Source organism: Pristiophorus japonicus, chromosome 9 (genome assembly GCF_044704955.1).
Source record: "Pristiophorus japonicus isolate sPriJap1 chromosome 9, sPriJap1.hap1, whole genome shotgun sequence".
In the NCBI taxonomy this organism is placed as follows: Eukaryota; Metazoa; Chordata; class Chondrichthyes; family Pristiophoridae; genus Pristiophorus; species Pristiophorus japonicus.
In genome coordinates, this window is record NC_091985.1 from 228,168,165 (window position 1) to 228,184,635 (window position 16,471).

At 47.4% G+C, this 16,471-nt stretch overlaps 1 pseudogene; it reads left to right on the forward strand.

Annotated features, from left to right (window-relative positions):
• LOC139274186 (zinc finger protein 585A-like) overlaps positions 1 to 16,471 on the forward strand; it is a 108,037-nt pseudogene that overhangs the window by 39,763 nt on the left and 51,803 nt on the right.

Sequence of the window (16,471 nt, forward strand, 5' to 3'; positions counted from 1 at the left end):
AGCCCGTGTCAATTCTATGTTTCAATGATATCACCTTCCATTCTTCTAAACTCCAGAGAATATAGGCCTATTCTACTCAATCTGTCCTCAGCCCTCTCATCCCAACTTGTACCAATTTCCATTCACCCATCACCCCTGTGCTCACTGAACTACATTGGCTCCTGCTCCATCCTTGTTTTGAAATCCATCCAGGACCTTGCCCCTCCCTATTGCTGTAACCTCCTCCAGCCCTACAACCTTCAGAGATCTTTGTATTCCTCCAACTCTGGCCTCTTGAGCAGCCCTAATTTTCACCCCTCCAATATTGTTGGCCGTACCTTCAGCTGCCGAGGCCATAAGCTCTGGAATTCCCTCCCTAAACCCCTCCACCTTCAAAATGCTCCTTAATAACTACCCTTTTAAACAAGCTTTTAATCCTGTGCTAATATTTCCTATGTGACTGGGTGTCAAATTCTGTTTGATAACGGTCCTGTGAAGCGCCTTGGGACATTTTACTATGTTTAAGGCGCGATACAAATGCAATTTGTAGCTGATAACTGAAGGTATTTTGAATTGTAATAACAAAACTACAGGCATGGGGAATTGCAATAGATTGATAATTGCAGAGGAAGAGGATTGTTTTGTATTGCTAACAGCGTGAATTATTTTAACGTGAGGTGGCCCTTGCACATTAGCTACCACACGGGCTTGGCAAGGGGATCCAAGACGACTGGACACCAGGCTCTGTTGCATGTTTCCTCTGGCACTGACTCTCACTGGGATACAGTTTCCTCTAGCATTGACTCTCACTGGGGTACAGTTTCCTCTGGCACTGACTCTCACTGGGGTACAGTTTCCTCTAGCATTGACTCTCACTGGGGTACAATTTCCTCTGACACTGACTCTCACTGGGATACAGTTTCCTCTGGCACAGATTTACTGTGTATCTAATTCGTGCTGTCCCTGTCCTGGGAGTGCTTGATGGGACAGTATAAAGGGAGCTTCCCTCTTTACCGAACCCCATGCTGTACCTGTTCTGGGATTGTTTGTTGGGACAGTGTAGAGGGAGCTTTGTTCTGTATCTAACCCGTGCTCTGCCTGCCTTGTGAGCTTTGATGGGTCGCTGTAGGGGAAGCTTTCATCTGAATCTAACCTGTACTCTATCTGCCCGAGTTGAATCTGATGGGACAGTGTAGAGGGAGGTTTACTCTGTATCTCATCATCATCATTGGCAGTCCCTTGAAACATAGAAAATAGGTGCAGGAGTAGGCCATTCGACCCTTCTAGCCTGCACCACCATTCAATATGATCATGGCTGATCATGCAACTTCAGTACCCCATTCCTGCTTTCTCTCCATACCCCTTGATCCCTTAGCCATAAAGGTCACATCGAACTCCCTTTTGAATATATCTAACGAACTGGTCTCAACAATGTTTTGTGGTGGAGAATTCCACAGGTTTACAATTCTCTGAGTGAAGAAGTTTCTCCTCAGCTCGGTCCTAAATGGCTTACCCTTTATCCTTAGACTGTGACCCCTGGTTCTGGACTTCCCCAACATCGGGAACATTCTTCCTGCATCTAACCTGTCCAATCCCGTCAGAATGTTATATTTTTCTGTTAGATCCCCTCTCATTCTTCTAAATTCCAGTGAATATAAGCCGAGTCGATCCAGTCTTTCTTCATATGTCAGTCCTGTCATCCCGGGAATCAGTCTGGTGAACCTTCGCTGCACTCCCTCAATAGCAAGAATGTCCTTCCTCAGATTAGGAGACCAAAACTGTACATAATATTCCAGGTGAGGCCTCACCAAGGCCCTGTACAATTGCAGTAAGACTTCCCTGCTCCTATACTCAAATCCCCTAGCTATGAAGGCCAACATATCATTTGCTGCCTTCACCGCCTGCTGTACCTGTATACCAACTTTCAATGACTGATGTACCATGACACCCAGGTCTTGTTGCACCTCCCCTTTTCCTAATCTGTCACCATTTATATAATATTCTGCCTTCCTATTTTTGCCACCAAAGTGGATAACCTCACATTTATCCACATTATACTGCATCTGCCATGCATTTGCCCACTCACCTAACCTGTCCAAGTCACCCTGCAGCCTCTTGGCATCCTCCTCACAGCTCACACTGCCACCCAGCTTAGTGTCATCTGCAAACAAGGATGACTTGCTTCCACGCCAAAAAAGGATGAGTTCACAGGTGTTTCAATGAAGGACCTAATATTCCAGGTCCTGAACTATATGCTGAAGGGTGGAAGATGCCTGTGCGTGGCTTTTTTTAACGTATGGTGGCCGTTGCACGCCAGCCACTACATGGGCAACTCTGTATCTAATCTGTGCTGTGCCTGCCCAGGCATTGTTTGATGGGATAGTGTGGAGGGAGTTTTACTCTGTATTTATCCAAAGCTGTACCTGCCCTGGGAGTGTCTGATAGGACAGTGCAGATGGAGGTTTACTCTGTATCTAACCCGTGCTGTACCTGCCATGGGAGTGTTTGACGGGACAGTATAAATTGGGCTTTATGCTGCATCTAACGTGTACTGTATCCACCTTGGAAGTATTTGATGGGACAGTGTAGAGGAAACTTTATGCTGCATCCAATCCGTGCTATACCTGCCCTGTGAGTGTTTGATGGGACAGCGTAGAGGAAGCTTTACTCTGTATCTAACCCGTGCTGTACCTGCTGTGCGAGTGTTTGATGGGACAGTGTAGAGGGAGCTTTACTCTGTATCTAACCCGTGCTGTACCTGCTGTGCGAGTGTTTGATGGGACAGTGCAGAGGGAGCTTTGCTCTGTATCTAACCCATGCTGTACCTGCCTTGGGAGTGTTTCTGGGACAGCGCAGAGGGAGCTTTATTCTGCACCTAACCCATGTTGTACCTACATTGGGAGTGTTTGATGGGATAATGTAGAGAGAGGTTTACTCTGTATCTAACCTGTGCTAACCTAGCAAGTTGTGAGGAGGATGCAAAGAATCTATAAACTAATATAGATAGGCTAAGTAAGTGGGCAAAGTTTTGGCAGATGGAGTATAATGTGGGAAAATGTGAGGGTATCCACATTAGTAGGAATAATAAAAAAGCAAATTATTATTTAAATTGTGAGAGATTACAAAATACAGTGGTACAGAGGGATCTGGGGGTCCTTGTACATGAAACACAAACATTCAGCATGCAGTTACTGCAATTAATTAGGAAGGCAAATGGAATGTTGGCCTTTATTGCAAGGGAGTTGCAGTATAAAAGTAGGGAAGTCCTGCTCCAACTGTACATGGCATTAGTAAGACCACAACTGGAGTACTGCGTACAGTTTTGGTCTCCTTATTTCAGGAAGGATATACTTGCACTGGAGGCAGTTCAGAGAAGGTTCACGAGGTTGATTGCTGAGATGAAGGGGTTGTCATATGAAGGAAGGTAAAGCAGGTTGGGCCTGTATTCATTGGAGTTTAGAAGACGTAGAGGTGATCTTATTGAAACGTATAAGATTCGGATGGGGCTTGACGGGGTAGATACAGAGAGGATGTTTCCCCACGTGGGGGAATCTAACACTAGGGGGCATAGTTTGAGAATAAGGGGTCACTCATTTAAAAGGGAAATCAGGAGCAATTTCTTCTCTGAGGGTTGTGAATCTTTGGAATTCATTACCTCACAGAGCTGTGGGGGCTGGGTCATTGAATGTATTTAAGGTGGGAATAGACAGATTTTTGAAAGATAAGGGAGTCAAGGATATGGGGAGTGGGTGGGGAAGTGGAGTTGAGGCCTGGATCTGATCAGCCATGATCTTATTGAATGGCGGAGCAGGCTCGAGGGGCCAAATGGCTGACTCTGCTCCTATTTCTTATATTCCATATCTGTCCTTGGGAGTATTTGATGCGACAGTGTAGAGTGAGGATTACTCTGTAATCTAACCCATGCTGTACCTGCCCTGGGAATGTTTGATGGGACAGTGTAGAGGGAGTATTACTCTGTATCTAACCCATGCTGTACATGCCCCGGGAGTTTTTGACAGGACAGTGTACAGAGAGCTTTACGCTATATCTAATCAGTGCTGTACCTGCCCTGGTAGTGTCTGATGGAACAGTGTAGAGATAACTTTACTTTCTGCACAACCTGTGCTGTACCTGCCTTGTGAGTGATTGATGGGACACTGCAGAGGGAGCTTTGCTCTGTATCTAACCCATGCTCTACCTGTCCTGTGAGCTTTGATGGGTTGGTGTAGGGGAAGCTTTCCTCTGTATCTAACCAGTACTCTACCTGCCCTAGTTGTGTTTGATGGGACAGTGTAGAATGAGGTTTACTCTGTTTCTAATCCTTGCTGTACCTGCCCTGGGAGTATTGTATGGGACAGTGTAGAGGGAGATTTACTCTGTATCCAACCAGTACTGTACCTGCCCTTGGGAGTGTCTGGTGGGACAATATAGAGGGAGGTTTATTCTATTTAATCCGTGCTGTACCTGCCCTGCAAATATTTGATGGGACAGTGTAGATGAAGCCTTACTCTGTTTCTGACCCCTGCTGTACCTGCTCTGGGAGTGTTTGATGGGACAGTGTAGAGGGAACTATACTCTGTATGTGACCCATGCTATACATGCCCTGCGAGTGTTTGATGGGGCGGTGAAGAGGAAGCTTTACTCTGTATCTGGCCCATGCTATACCTGCCCTGGGAGTTTTGGATGGGACAGTGTAGATAGAGGTTTATTCTGTATCTAACACGGGCTATACCTGCCCTGGCAGTGTTTTTGGGACAGTGCAGAGGGAGCTTTGCTCTGTATCTCACCCGTGCTGCACCTTCTCTGGCAATGTTTGATGGGACAGTTAGAGGGAGCTTTAATTGGTACCTAACCCGTGCTGGACCTGCCCTGAGAGTATTTGATGTGACAGTGTAGAGGCAACTTTTCAATGTATCTAATCCATGCTGTACCTGTCTTGGGCGTGTTTGATGGGCTAATGTAGACGGAGATTTACCGTGCACTGAACCTGTGCTAACCTAGGAAGTTGTGAGGAGGACGCAAAGAATCTACAAAGGGATATAGAGAGGCTAAGTGAGTGGGCAAAAAATTGGCAGATGGAGTATAATGTGGGAAAATGTGAGGTTATCCACTTTGGTAGGAAAAATAAAAAAGCTAATTATTATTTAAATGGGGAGAGATTACAAAATGCGGTGGTACAGAGGGATCTGGGGGTCCTTGTACATTAAACACAAACATTTAGCATGCAGGTACAGCAAGTAGTTAGGAAGACAAATGGAATGTTGTCCTTTTATTGCAAGGGGGATGGAGTATAAAAGTAAGAACTGTACAGGTCGTTGGTAAGACCACACCTGGAGAACTGCGTACAGTTTTGGTCTCCTTATTTAAGGAGGGGTATACTTGCACTGGAGCCAGTTCAGAGAAGGTTCACGAGGTTGATTCCTGAGATGAAGGGATTGTCATATGAAGGAAGGTAAAGCAGGTTGGGCCTGTACACATTGGAGCTTAGAAGACTTAGAGCTGATCTTATTGAAACGTATAAGATTTTAAGGGGGCTTGACAGGGTAGATACAGAAGGATGTTTCCCCTCTTGGGGGAATCTAGAACTGGGGGCATAGTTTCAGAATAAGAGGTCACCTGTTTAAAACTGAAATGAGGAGGAATTTCTTATCTGAGGGTCATAAATCTTTGGAATTCTCTACCTCAGAGAGCTGTTAAGGCTGGGTCATTGAATGTATTTAATGTGAGGATAGACAGATATTTGAAGGATAATGGAGTCCAGGGTTATGGGGAGCGGGAGGGGAAGTGCAGTTGAGGCCCGGATCAGATCAGGCATGATCTTATTGAATGGCAGAGCAGGCTCGAGGGGCCAAATGGCCTACTCCTGCTCCTATTTCTTATGTTCTATATCCATCCTTTGAGGTTTTGATGGGACAGTGGTGAGGGAGATTTGCTCTGTATCTAATCCTTGCTGTACCTGCCTTGTGAGTGTTTGATGGGACAGTGTTCTGGGAGCTTTCCGCTATATCTAATCTGGGCTGTACCTGCCCTAGGAATGTTTGATGGGGCAGTTTGGAGGGAGATTTGTTCTACATCTAACCCGTGCTGTACCTGCCCTGGCATTGTTTGATAGGGGAGTATAGAGGAAGCTTTACCCTCTGCCTAACCCATGCTTTACCTGCCCTTGGAATGTTTGTTGGCCGGTGTAGAGGAAGCTTTACTCTGTATCTAATCTGTGCTGTACCTCCCCTGGGAGTGTTTGATATGGGAGTGCAGGGGGATTTTTACTCTGTATCTAACCTGTGCTGTATCTGCTCTGGCATTGTTTGATGGGACAGTGTAGAGGGAGCATTACTGTGTATTAAGACCCAAGATTGTAAGCCATCAGGTCCAGGGGACTTTTCCACCTTTTATCCCATTAATTTACTAGAGTCCTTTTTCTTTAGTGATTGCTTTAAGTTCCTCCCTCTCTATAGCCCCTTGATTATCTATTATTGGGGTGTTTTTAGTGTCTTCTACAGTGAAGACTGATACAAAATATTTGTTCAAAGTCTCTGCCATTTCCACGTTCCCCATTATTAATTCCCAGTCTCATCCTCCAAGGACCAACGTTTACTTTAGTTACCCTATCCTTTTTACATACCTGTAGAATCTCTTTTTATATTGCTTGCTAGTTTACTCTCATAATCTACCTTCCCTCTCTTTATTATTTCTTTAGTCATCATTTGCTGTTTTTAAAAACATTTGCCAATGCTCTGGCCTCCCACTAATCTTGGCCACTTTGTATGCCATTGTTTTCAATTTGATACCGTCCTTTACTTCCTTCATTAACCGCGGATAGTTCTCCCGTCGCTTAAAGTCTTTCCTTCTCACCGAAATATATTTGCTCGTGGCTCAGGTAGTAATCCAGAGATTATTGCCTTTGTGGTTCTGCTTTTTAATTTAGCCCCTAGCTGCTCAAAACCCTTCAGCAGAACTCCTTTCTTTGTTCTACCTATGTCATTGGTACCTACGTGGACCACGACAAGTGGATCTTCCCCCTCCTACTCCAATTCCTCTTCAGCCCAGAGGAGATGTCCTTAACCTTGGCACCGCGCAGGCATCACAGCCTTCGGGATTCACGCACTCGGCTGCAGAGAACAGTATCTATCTCCGAAACTATACTGTTTCCTCCCACTACAACATTTCTTTTTACTGCCCCCACTTGAATGGCCTCCTGTACCATGGCGCTGTGATCAGTTTGCCTATAAAAGGCTCAGCAGTCCGGGGAGCGTCGAGAGAGGTGGGAGTCGAGAGAGGCAGCGGCCTATAAAAGGCTCAGCAGTCCGGGGAGCGTCGAGAGAGGCGGGAGTCGAGAGAGGCAGCGGCCTATAAAAGGCTCAGCACTCCGGGGAGCGTCGAGAGAGGCGGGAGTCGAGAGAGGCAGCGGCCTATAAAAGGCTCAGCAGTCCGGGGAGCGTCGAGAGAGGCGGGAGTCGAGAGAGGCAGCGGCCTATAAAAGGCTCAGCAGTCCGGGGAGCGTCGAGAGAGGCGGGAGTCGAGAGAGACAGCGGCCTATAAAAGGCTCAGCAGTCCGGGTACCGGTGCAGCTCCAGCTGGGAGAGAAGGCAAAAAAGAAGTAGAAAGAAATCAAAAGGTGACGTCACAGCCAACGTGGTAAGTGATTGGCTGCTGATTGGTGAGTAGTTTTTCTTTTTCTTTATTAGTCAGTAACTTTTAACATTGTTGTCGGCAATTTAAGTGTATCTAAGGGTTAAGTCATGGCAGGACAGCTCGGTCACGTGATATGCTCCTCCTGTACCATGTGGGAACATGGGGACAACACCAGTGTCCCTGACGACTACATGTGCGGGAAGTGTGTCCACCTCCGGCTACTGACGGTCCGCGTTGCGGAGTTGGAGCTGAAGGTGGATTCACTCTGGAGCATCCACGATGCTGAGAATGACGTGAGTATCACGTGTAGCGAGTTGGTCTTACTGCAGGAGAAGGGTCCACAACCAGCGAGGGAATGGAAGACCAGCAGGAAGAGTAGTGCAAGGAAGGTAGTGCAGGGGTCCCCTGTGGTCATCCCCCTGCAAAACAGATACACCGCTTTGAGTACTGTTGAGGGGGATGACTCATCAGGGAGGGCAGCAGCAGCCAAGTTCATGGCACCGTGGCTGGCTCTGTTGCACAGGAGGGCAGGAAAAAGAGTGGAAGAGCGATAGTGATAGGGGATTCAATTGTAAGGGGAATAGATAGGCGTTTCTGCGGCCGCAACCGAGACTCCAGGATGGTATGTTGCCTCCCTGGTGCAAGGGTCAAGGATGTCTCGGAGCGGGTGGAGGACATTCTAAAAAGGGAGGGAGAACAGCCAGTTGTCGTGGTGCACGTTGGTACCAATGACATAGGTAAAAAAAGGGATGAGTTCCTACGAAATGAATTTAAGGAGCTAGGAGCTAAATTAAAAAGTAGGACCTCAAAAGTAGTAATCTCGGGATTGCTACCAGTGCCACGTGCTAGTCAGAGTAGGAATCGCAGGATAGCTCAGATGAATACGTGGCTTGAGCAATGGTGCAGCAGGGAGGGATTCAAATTCCTGGGGCATTTGGAACCGGTTCTGGGGGAGGTGGGACCAGTACAATCCGGACGGTCTGCACCTGGGCAGAATCGGAACCAATGTCCTCGGGGGAGTGTTTGCTAGTGCTGTTGGGGAGGAGTTAAACTAATATGGCAGGGGGATGGGAACCAATGCAGGGAGATAGAGGGAAACAAAAAGGAGACAAAAACAAAAGACAGAAAGGAGATGAGGAAAAGTGGAGGGCAGAGAAACCCAAGGCAAAGAACAAAAAGGGCCAGTGTACAGCAAAATTCTAAAAGGACAGAGGGTGTTAAAAAAACAAGCCTAAAGGCTTTGTGTCTTAATGCAAGGAGTATCCGCAATAAGGTGGATGAATTAACTGTGCAAATAGATGTTAACAAATATGATGTGATTGGGATTACGGAGACGTGGCTCCAGGATGAGCAGGGCTGGGAACTCAACATCCAGGGGTATTCAACATTCAGGAAGGATAGAATAAAAGGAAAAGGAGGTGGGGTAGCATTGCTGGTTAAGGAGGAGATTAAGGCAATAGTTAGGAAGGACATTAGCTTGGATGATGTGGAATCTATATGGGTAGAGCTGCAGAACACCAAAGGGCAAAAAACGTTAGTGGGAGTTGTGTACAGACCTCCAAACAGTAGTAGTGATGTTGGGGAGGGCATCAAACAGGAAATTAGGGGTGCGTGCAATAAAGGTGCAGCAGTTATAATGGGTGACTTTAATATGCACATAGATTGGGCTAACCAAACTGGAAGCAATACGGTGGAGGAGGATTTTCTGGAGTGCATAAGGGATGGTTTTTTAGACCAATATGTCGAGGAACCAACTAGGGGGGAGGCCATCTTAGACTGGGTGTTATGTAATGAGAAAGGATTAATTAGCAATCTCGTTGTGCGAGGCCCCTTAGGGAAGAGTGACCATAATATGGTGGAATTCTGCATTAGGATGGAGAATGAAACAGTTAATTCAGAGACCATGGTCCAGAACTTAAAGAAGGCTAACTTTGAAGGTATGAGGCGTGAATTGGCTGAGATGGATTGGCGAATGATACTTAAGGGGTTGACTGTGGATGGGCAATGGCAGACATTTAGAGACCGCATGGATGAACTACAACAATTGTACATTCCTGTCTGGCATAGAAATAAAAAAGGGAAGGTGGCTCAACCGTGGCTATCAAGGGAAATCAGGGATAGTATTAAAGCCAAGGAAGTGGCATACAAATTGGCCAGAAATAGCAGCGAACCTGGGGACTGGGAGAAATTTAGAACTCAGCAGAGGAGGACAAAGGGTTTGATTAGGGCAGGGAAAATGGAGTATGAGAAGAAGCTTGCAGGGAACATTAAGACGGATTGCAAAAGTTTCTATAGATATGTAAAGAGAAAAAGCTTAGTAAAGACAAATGTAGGTCCCCTGCAGTCAGAATCAGGGGAAGTCATAACGGGGAACAAAGAAATGGCGGACCAATTGAACAAGTACTTTGGTTCGGTATTCACGAAGGAGGACACGAACAACCTTCCGGTTATAAAAGGGGTCGGGGGGTCTAGTAAGGAGGAGGAACTGAGGGAAATCCTTATTAGCCGGGAAATTGTGTTGGGGAAATTGATGGGATTGAAGGCCGATAAATCCCCAGGGCCTGATGGACTGCATCCCAGAGTACTTAAGGAGGTGGCCTTGGAAATAGTGGATGCGTTGACAGTCATTTTCCAACATTCCATTGACTCTGGATCAGTTCCTATGGAGTGGAGGGTAGCCAATGTAACCCCACTTTTTAAAAAAGGAGGGAGAGAGAAAACAGGGAATTATAGACCGGTCAGCCTGACATCGGTAGTGGGTAAAATGATGGAATCAATTATTAAGGATGTCATAGCAGTGCATTTGGAAAGAGGTGACATGATAGGTCCAAGTCAGCATGGATTTGTGAAAGGGAAATCATGCTTGACAAATCTTCTGGAATTTTTTGAGGATGTTTCCAGTAGAGTGGATAAGGGAGAACCAGTTGATGTGGTATATTTGGACTTTCAGAAGGCGTTCGACAAGGTCCCACACAAGAGATTGATGTGCAAAGTTAGAGCACATGGGATTGGGGGTAGTGTACTGACATGGATTGAGAACTGGTTGTCAGACAGGAAGCAAAGAGTAGGAGTAAATGGGTACTTTTCAGAATGGCAGGCAGTGACTAGTGGGGTACCGCAAGGTTCTGTGCTGGGGCCCCAGCTGTTTACACTGTACATTAATGATTTAGATGAGGGGATTAAATGTAGTATCTCCAAATTTGCGGATGACACTAAGTTGGGTGGCAGTGTGAGCTGCGAGGAGGATGCTGTGAGGCTGCAGAGCGACTTGGATAGGTTAGGTGAGTGGGCAAATGCATGGCAGATGAAGTATAATGTGGATAAATGTGAGGTTATCCACTTTGGTGGTAAAAACAGAGAGACAGACTATTATCTGAATGGTGACAGATTAGGAAAAGGGGAGGTGCAAAGAGACCTGGGTGTCATGGTACATCAGTCATTGAAGGTTGGCATGCAGGTGCAGCAGGCGGTTAAGAAAGCAAATGGCATGTTGGCCTTCATAGCAAGGGGATTTGAGTACAGGGGCAGGGAGGTGTTGCTACAGTTGTACAGGGCATTGGTGAGGCCATACCTGGAGTATTGTGTACAGTTTTGGTCTCCTAACCTGAGGAAGGACATTCTTGCTATTGAGGGAGTGCAGCGAAGGTTCACCAGACTGATTCCCGGGATGGCGGGACTGACCTATCAAGAAAGACTGGATCAACTGGGCTTGTATTCACTGGAGTTCAGAAGAATGAGAGGGGACCTCATAGAAACATATAAAATTCTGACGGGGTTAGACAGGTTAGATGCAGGAAGAATGTTCCCAATGTTGGGGAAGTCCAGAACCAGGGGTCACAGTCTAAGGATAAGGGGTAAGCCATTTAGGACCGAGATGCGGAGGAACTTCTTCACCCAGAGAGTGGTGAACCTGTGGAATTCTCTACCACAGAAAGTTGTTGAGGCCAATTCACTAAATATATTCAAAAAGGAGTTAGATGAGGTCCTTACTGCTAGGGGGATCAAGGGGTATGGCGAGAAAGCAGGAATGGGGTACTGAAGTTGAATGTTCAGCCATGAACTCATTGAATGGCGGTGCAGGCTAGAAGGGCCGAATGGCCTACTCCTGCACCTATTTTCTATGTTTCTATGTTTCTATGTTTCTATCCTCCCTGCAGTCCCTGCCCTCGTCCAAACAGGGAACAAGAATCTCGTACCTGTTGGACAATTGCAAGGGCTGAGGCTCCTCCATCACTACCTCCTGGGTCCCCACAGCTGCCTCGCTCGTAGTCACACCCTCCTGTCCCTGACCACGGAACAAGTTGAATGAATGAATCTAAGGGGTGTGACTGCCTCCTGGAACACAGGGTCCAGCTAACTCTCCCCCTCCCTGATGTGCCGCAGTGTCTGCAGCTCGGACTCCAGCTCATCAACGCGGAGCCGAAGTTCCTCGAGCAGCCAACACTTACTGCAGATGTGGTCGCCGTGGACCTCAATGGGGTCAACCAGCTCCCACATGCAGCAGCAGTAACACATCGCCTGCCCTGCCATCTCGAATGTATTTAGTTAAGTTTTCACGTTTTGAAAGTTTAGATTTTTAATCCCAGCTCTTAATTTAAACCCAATGGCCAAGAAAAGAAAGAAAAACTGACCAACCAATCACTTCCCTGCTTTCCTATGATGTCACACTTTGAATCTTTTTACTTCTTACCCTCCCAGGTCACTTGATGCTGTTTCGGCTGTCTGCTCGGCTGACTCACGCCCTTTGTAGGCTTACCGCTGCTCCCACTCTCGTGCCCTTTCCGAAGGGATGGGTGCAAGTAGGGTTTTCCCCTCGTGTTGGTTCTCTCACCACCTGCTGCAGGCCCAGTCTGGCAGCTATGTCCTTCAGCACTCGGCCAGCTCGGTCAGTAGTGGTGCTACCGAGCCAGTCTTGATGGACATTAAAGTCCCCCACCCAGAGTATATTCTGTGCACCTTGCTACCCTCAGTGCTTCTTCCAAGTGGTGTTCAACATGGAGGAGTACTGATTCATCAGCTGAGGGAGGGCAGTAGGTGGTAATCAGCAGGAGGTTTCCTTGTCCATGCTTAACCTGAAGCCACGAGACTTAATGGGGTCCGGAGTCAATGTTGAGGACTCCCAGGGCCACACCCTCCCGACTGTATACTACTGTACCACCACCGGTGGGACAGGACATACCCAGGGATGGTGATGGAGGAGTCTGGGACATTGGCTGAAAGGTATGATTCTGTGAGTATGACTATGTCAGGCTGTTGCTCGACTAGTCTGGGACATCTCTCCCAATTTTGGCACCAGTCCCCAGATGTTGGTGAGAAAGACTGGGCTGGGTGTGCCGTTGTCGTGTCCGTAGCCGGTGTGGAGGTCGATGCCGGGTGGTCCGTCTGGTTTTATTCTTATTGTTTTTCGTAGCGGTGGATCAATTGATGAATCAATATGATCTTATTGAATGGTGGAGCAGGCTCAAGGGCCAAATGGCCTACTCCTGCTTCTAATTCTTATGTGATTATTCCCTATCCCAGACCCTGTCTCTATATTAAGAGCAATGGTCCCAACACTGACCCTGGGGGACACCACTGTTTATATCCCTCCAGTCTGAAGAACATCCATTAACCACTACTCTCTGTTTTCTGCCCTTTACCCAACTTCCTCTCCACACGGCCCCACTCCCTTTAATACCATGAGCCTTAATTTGATCAACAAGCCTCCTGTCCGGCACCTTATCAAACACCTTTTGACAATCCATCTACACAACATCCACTGCATTTCCTTTCTCACTGCACTGTGTTATTTCCTGCAATAATCCCTGCTGTCTGTCCTGAGTCAATCCATTTCACTACCAAATGTTGCGACGTTTACTTCTGTAACCACAATACCCCGTGCAGGGGTAAAGTGCTCTATCAATAACAACAGGAGCCCAGACGTGGGACCGGGCTGTGCTCTGAGCAGGTGCAGTGCCAGTGGTGGAGGTGGTCTGAGGCGGTAGAGACTTTCCACGAGTCGGTAGGAGCTTGTGGGCTCAGCGGAGGAATTGGATCCCTGGGTGGGATGGGCAGCTTCATAAACACCTGGTGTAGGCCTCAGACCCCAAATACGAGCCCGTAGGACCCATGTTTGACCCACGGTGATAGACCTGACCGCTCAGGGTAACTAGCCGAATTCTTTGACAGGATCAGGATCGAGATGCATGGTCATCTTGGTGCAGGAGCAGAGGGCGGGTGGGGCTTTAGGGTCCCAGTGACCACGAGAGAAAATAATTTCCTCGTTTATTCTCAGTCTGCACAGACGGGATGTAGAACTGATCCCAACCAGAGAAGAGGGAGTGAGAAAACTGCAGATGGAAGAAAGAAATGATGGAGGTGGTGCGATGAGTTTGGATTTCAGCACAGGGTGGAGGGAGAGTGTGTGGGACGGGAATTTACAGCTTTGGGGAACAAGAGAGGAAAGAATGTTCCATAGAAATTAGGATTGTCTGTCCTCAATTTCTACCCTGCACTTCCAGTGCTGACTTTTGTAAACTCCTTTTACAGGATATTAGAAAAGGAGGATTTGCAGATGGGAAACTCAAACCAATCATTTGAAGATCTGACAGAGTTACTCAATTCACCTGTATATCATCGGCCTTTGAATGTGGAAGGATAAACGTTTGTCTGTTCTGTCTGTGGGAAAAGATTTTAAACTTCGTGTGACTGGAAAAGCACTGAGACACAGACACCCGAGTGAGAGTGTTCCAGTGCACTGCCTGTGGAAAGAGCTTTAACCAGTTGCACAGCCTGAAAAAACATCGCACCGTTCACGGCCGGGAGAAACCGTACACGTGTTGTGTGTGTGGACGAGACTTCAACTGATCGTCCAACCTGGATAGACACAAGGACACCCGCAGCACGGAGAAACCGTGGAAATGTGGGGACTGTGGGAAGGGATTCAATTGTCCCTCTGCGCTGGAAACTCATCGACGCTGTCACAACGGAGAGAGGCCATTCACCTGCCCCGTGTGTGGGAAGGGATTCACTCGTTCATCCAACCTGCTGGTACATGAGCGAACACACTGGGGAGAGGCCATTCACCTGCTCCGTGTATGAGAAGGGATTCACTCGTTCATCTGACCTCACTGAACACCAGCGTGTTTACAATGGGGAGAGGCCGTTGACCTGTCCCTTGTGTGGGAACGGCTTCACTCAGTCATCCAACCTGCGGATACACCAATGCACTCACACTGGGGAGAGGCCATTCATCTGCTCCGAGTGTGGTAACGGCTTCACTTGTTTATCCAACCTGCTGACACACCAGCGAATTCACACTGGGGAGAAGCCGTTCACCTGCTCCGTGTGTGGGAAGGGCTTCACTCGATCATCCCACCTGCTAATACACCAACGCATTCACACTGGGGAGAGGCCGTTCACCTGCTCTGAGTGTGGGAAGGGCTTCACTCGATCATCCCACCTGCTAATACACCAGCGAATTCACACTGGGGAGAAGCCGTTCACCTGCTCCGTGTGTGGGAAGGGCTTCACTCGATCATCCCACCTGCTAATACACCAACGCATTCACACTGGGGAGAAGCCGTTCACCTGCTCCGTGTGTGGGAAGGGCTTCACTCGATCATCCCACCTGCTAATACACCAACGCATTCACACTGGGGAGAGGCCGTTCACCTGCTCTGAGTGTGGGAAGGGCTTCACTCGATCATCCCACCTGCTAATACACCAGCGAATTCACACTGGGGAGAAGCCGTTCACCTGCTCTGAGTGTGGGAAGGGATTCACTCGATCATCCCACCTGCTGAGACACCAGCGAGTTCACAAGTGACTGCAGCGGTTGAACTCTGCTGATATTGTTGCCGTTAATCATATCCAGGACTGAACCATGTTCACTCAGACAGTTGGGGTTTGTTGTAATTAATCCCTATAACTGGACTGGAGTTTAATTTTTTGGATATCATAGAATGGTTACAGCACAGAAGGAGGCCTTTCAGACTGTCGAGCCCGTGCCGGCTCTCTGCAAGAGCACTTCAGCTAGTCCCACTCCCCGCCCTTTCCCCGTAGACCTGCAAATGTTTTATTTCAGGTACTTTTATCCAATTCCCTTTTTGAAAGCTACGATTGAATCTGCCTCCACCACCCTTTCAGGCCGTGCATTCCAGATCCTAACCACTCGCTGCTTAAAAAAACGTTTTTTCTCATGTCGCCTTTGGTTCTTTTGCCAATCACCTTGAATCTGTGTCCTCTGGTTCTCCACCCTTCCACCAATGGGAATATTTTCTCCCTACGCTGTCCAGACCCCTCATGATTTTAGAGCACCTCGACCAAATCTCCTCTCAACCTTCTCTGTTCTAAGAAGAACAACCCCAGCTTCACCAGTCTATCCATGTAACTGAAGTCCCTCATCCCTGGAATCATTCTCGTAAATCTTTTCTGCACCCTCTGTCAAACAACTGTCAATTAAATCAGCTTTGTTTCCTACATACAGTGAGTCGATTCCTGGATTTCTCCAAGAGGAGACTAATTGATGTCCTGTTACCAACTGTTCCATTTTTGAGCCTTTTCTCTTTTGTTAAAGGAAGACTTGTATTTATAAAATGTTTTTCACAGCCTCTGTTTTAGTGATGTTGGTTGAGGGATAAATGTTAGCCAGGACATCGGAGAGATCGCTTCGAAATAACATCATGGAATCTTTTACGTCGACTTGAGAGGTTAGATGGTTCTGTTTGTTTTTTTTTTATTCGTTCATGTGATGTGGGCGTTGCTGGTAAGGCTAGCATTTATTGCCCATCCATAATTGCCCTTGACAAGATGATGGTGAGCCACCTTCTTGAACTGCTGCAGTCCGTCTGGTGATGATACTCCCACAGTACTGTAGGGA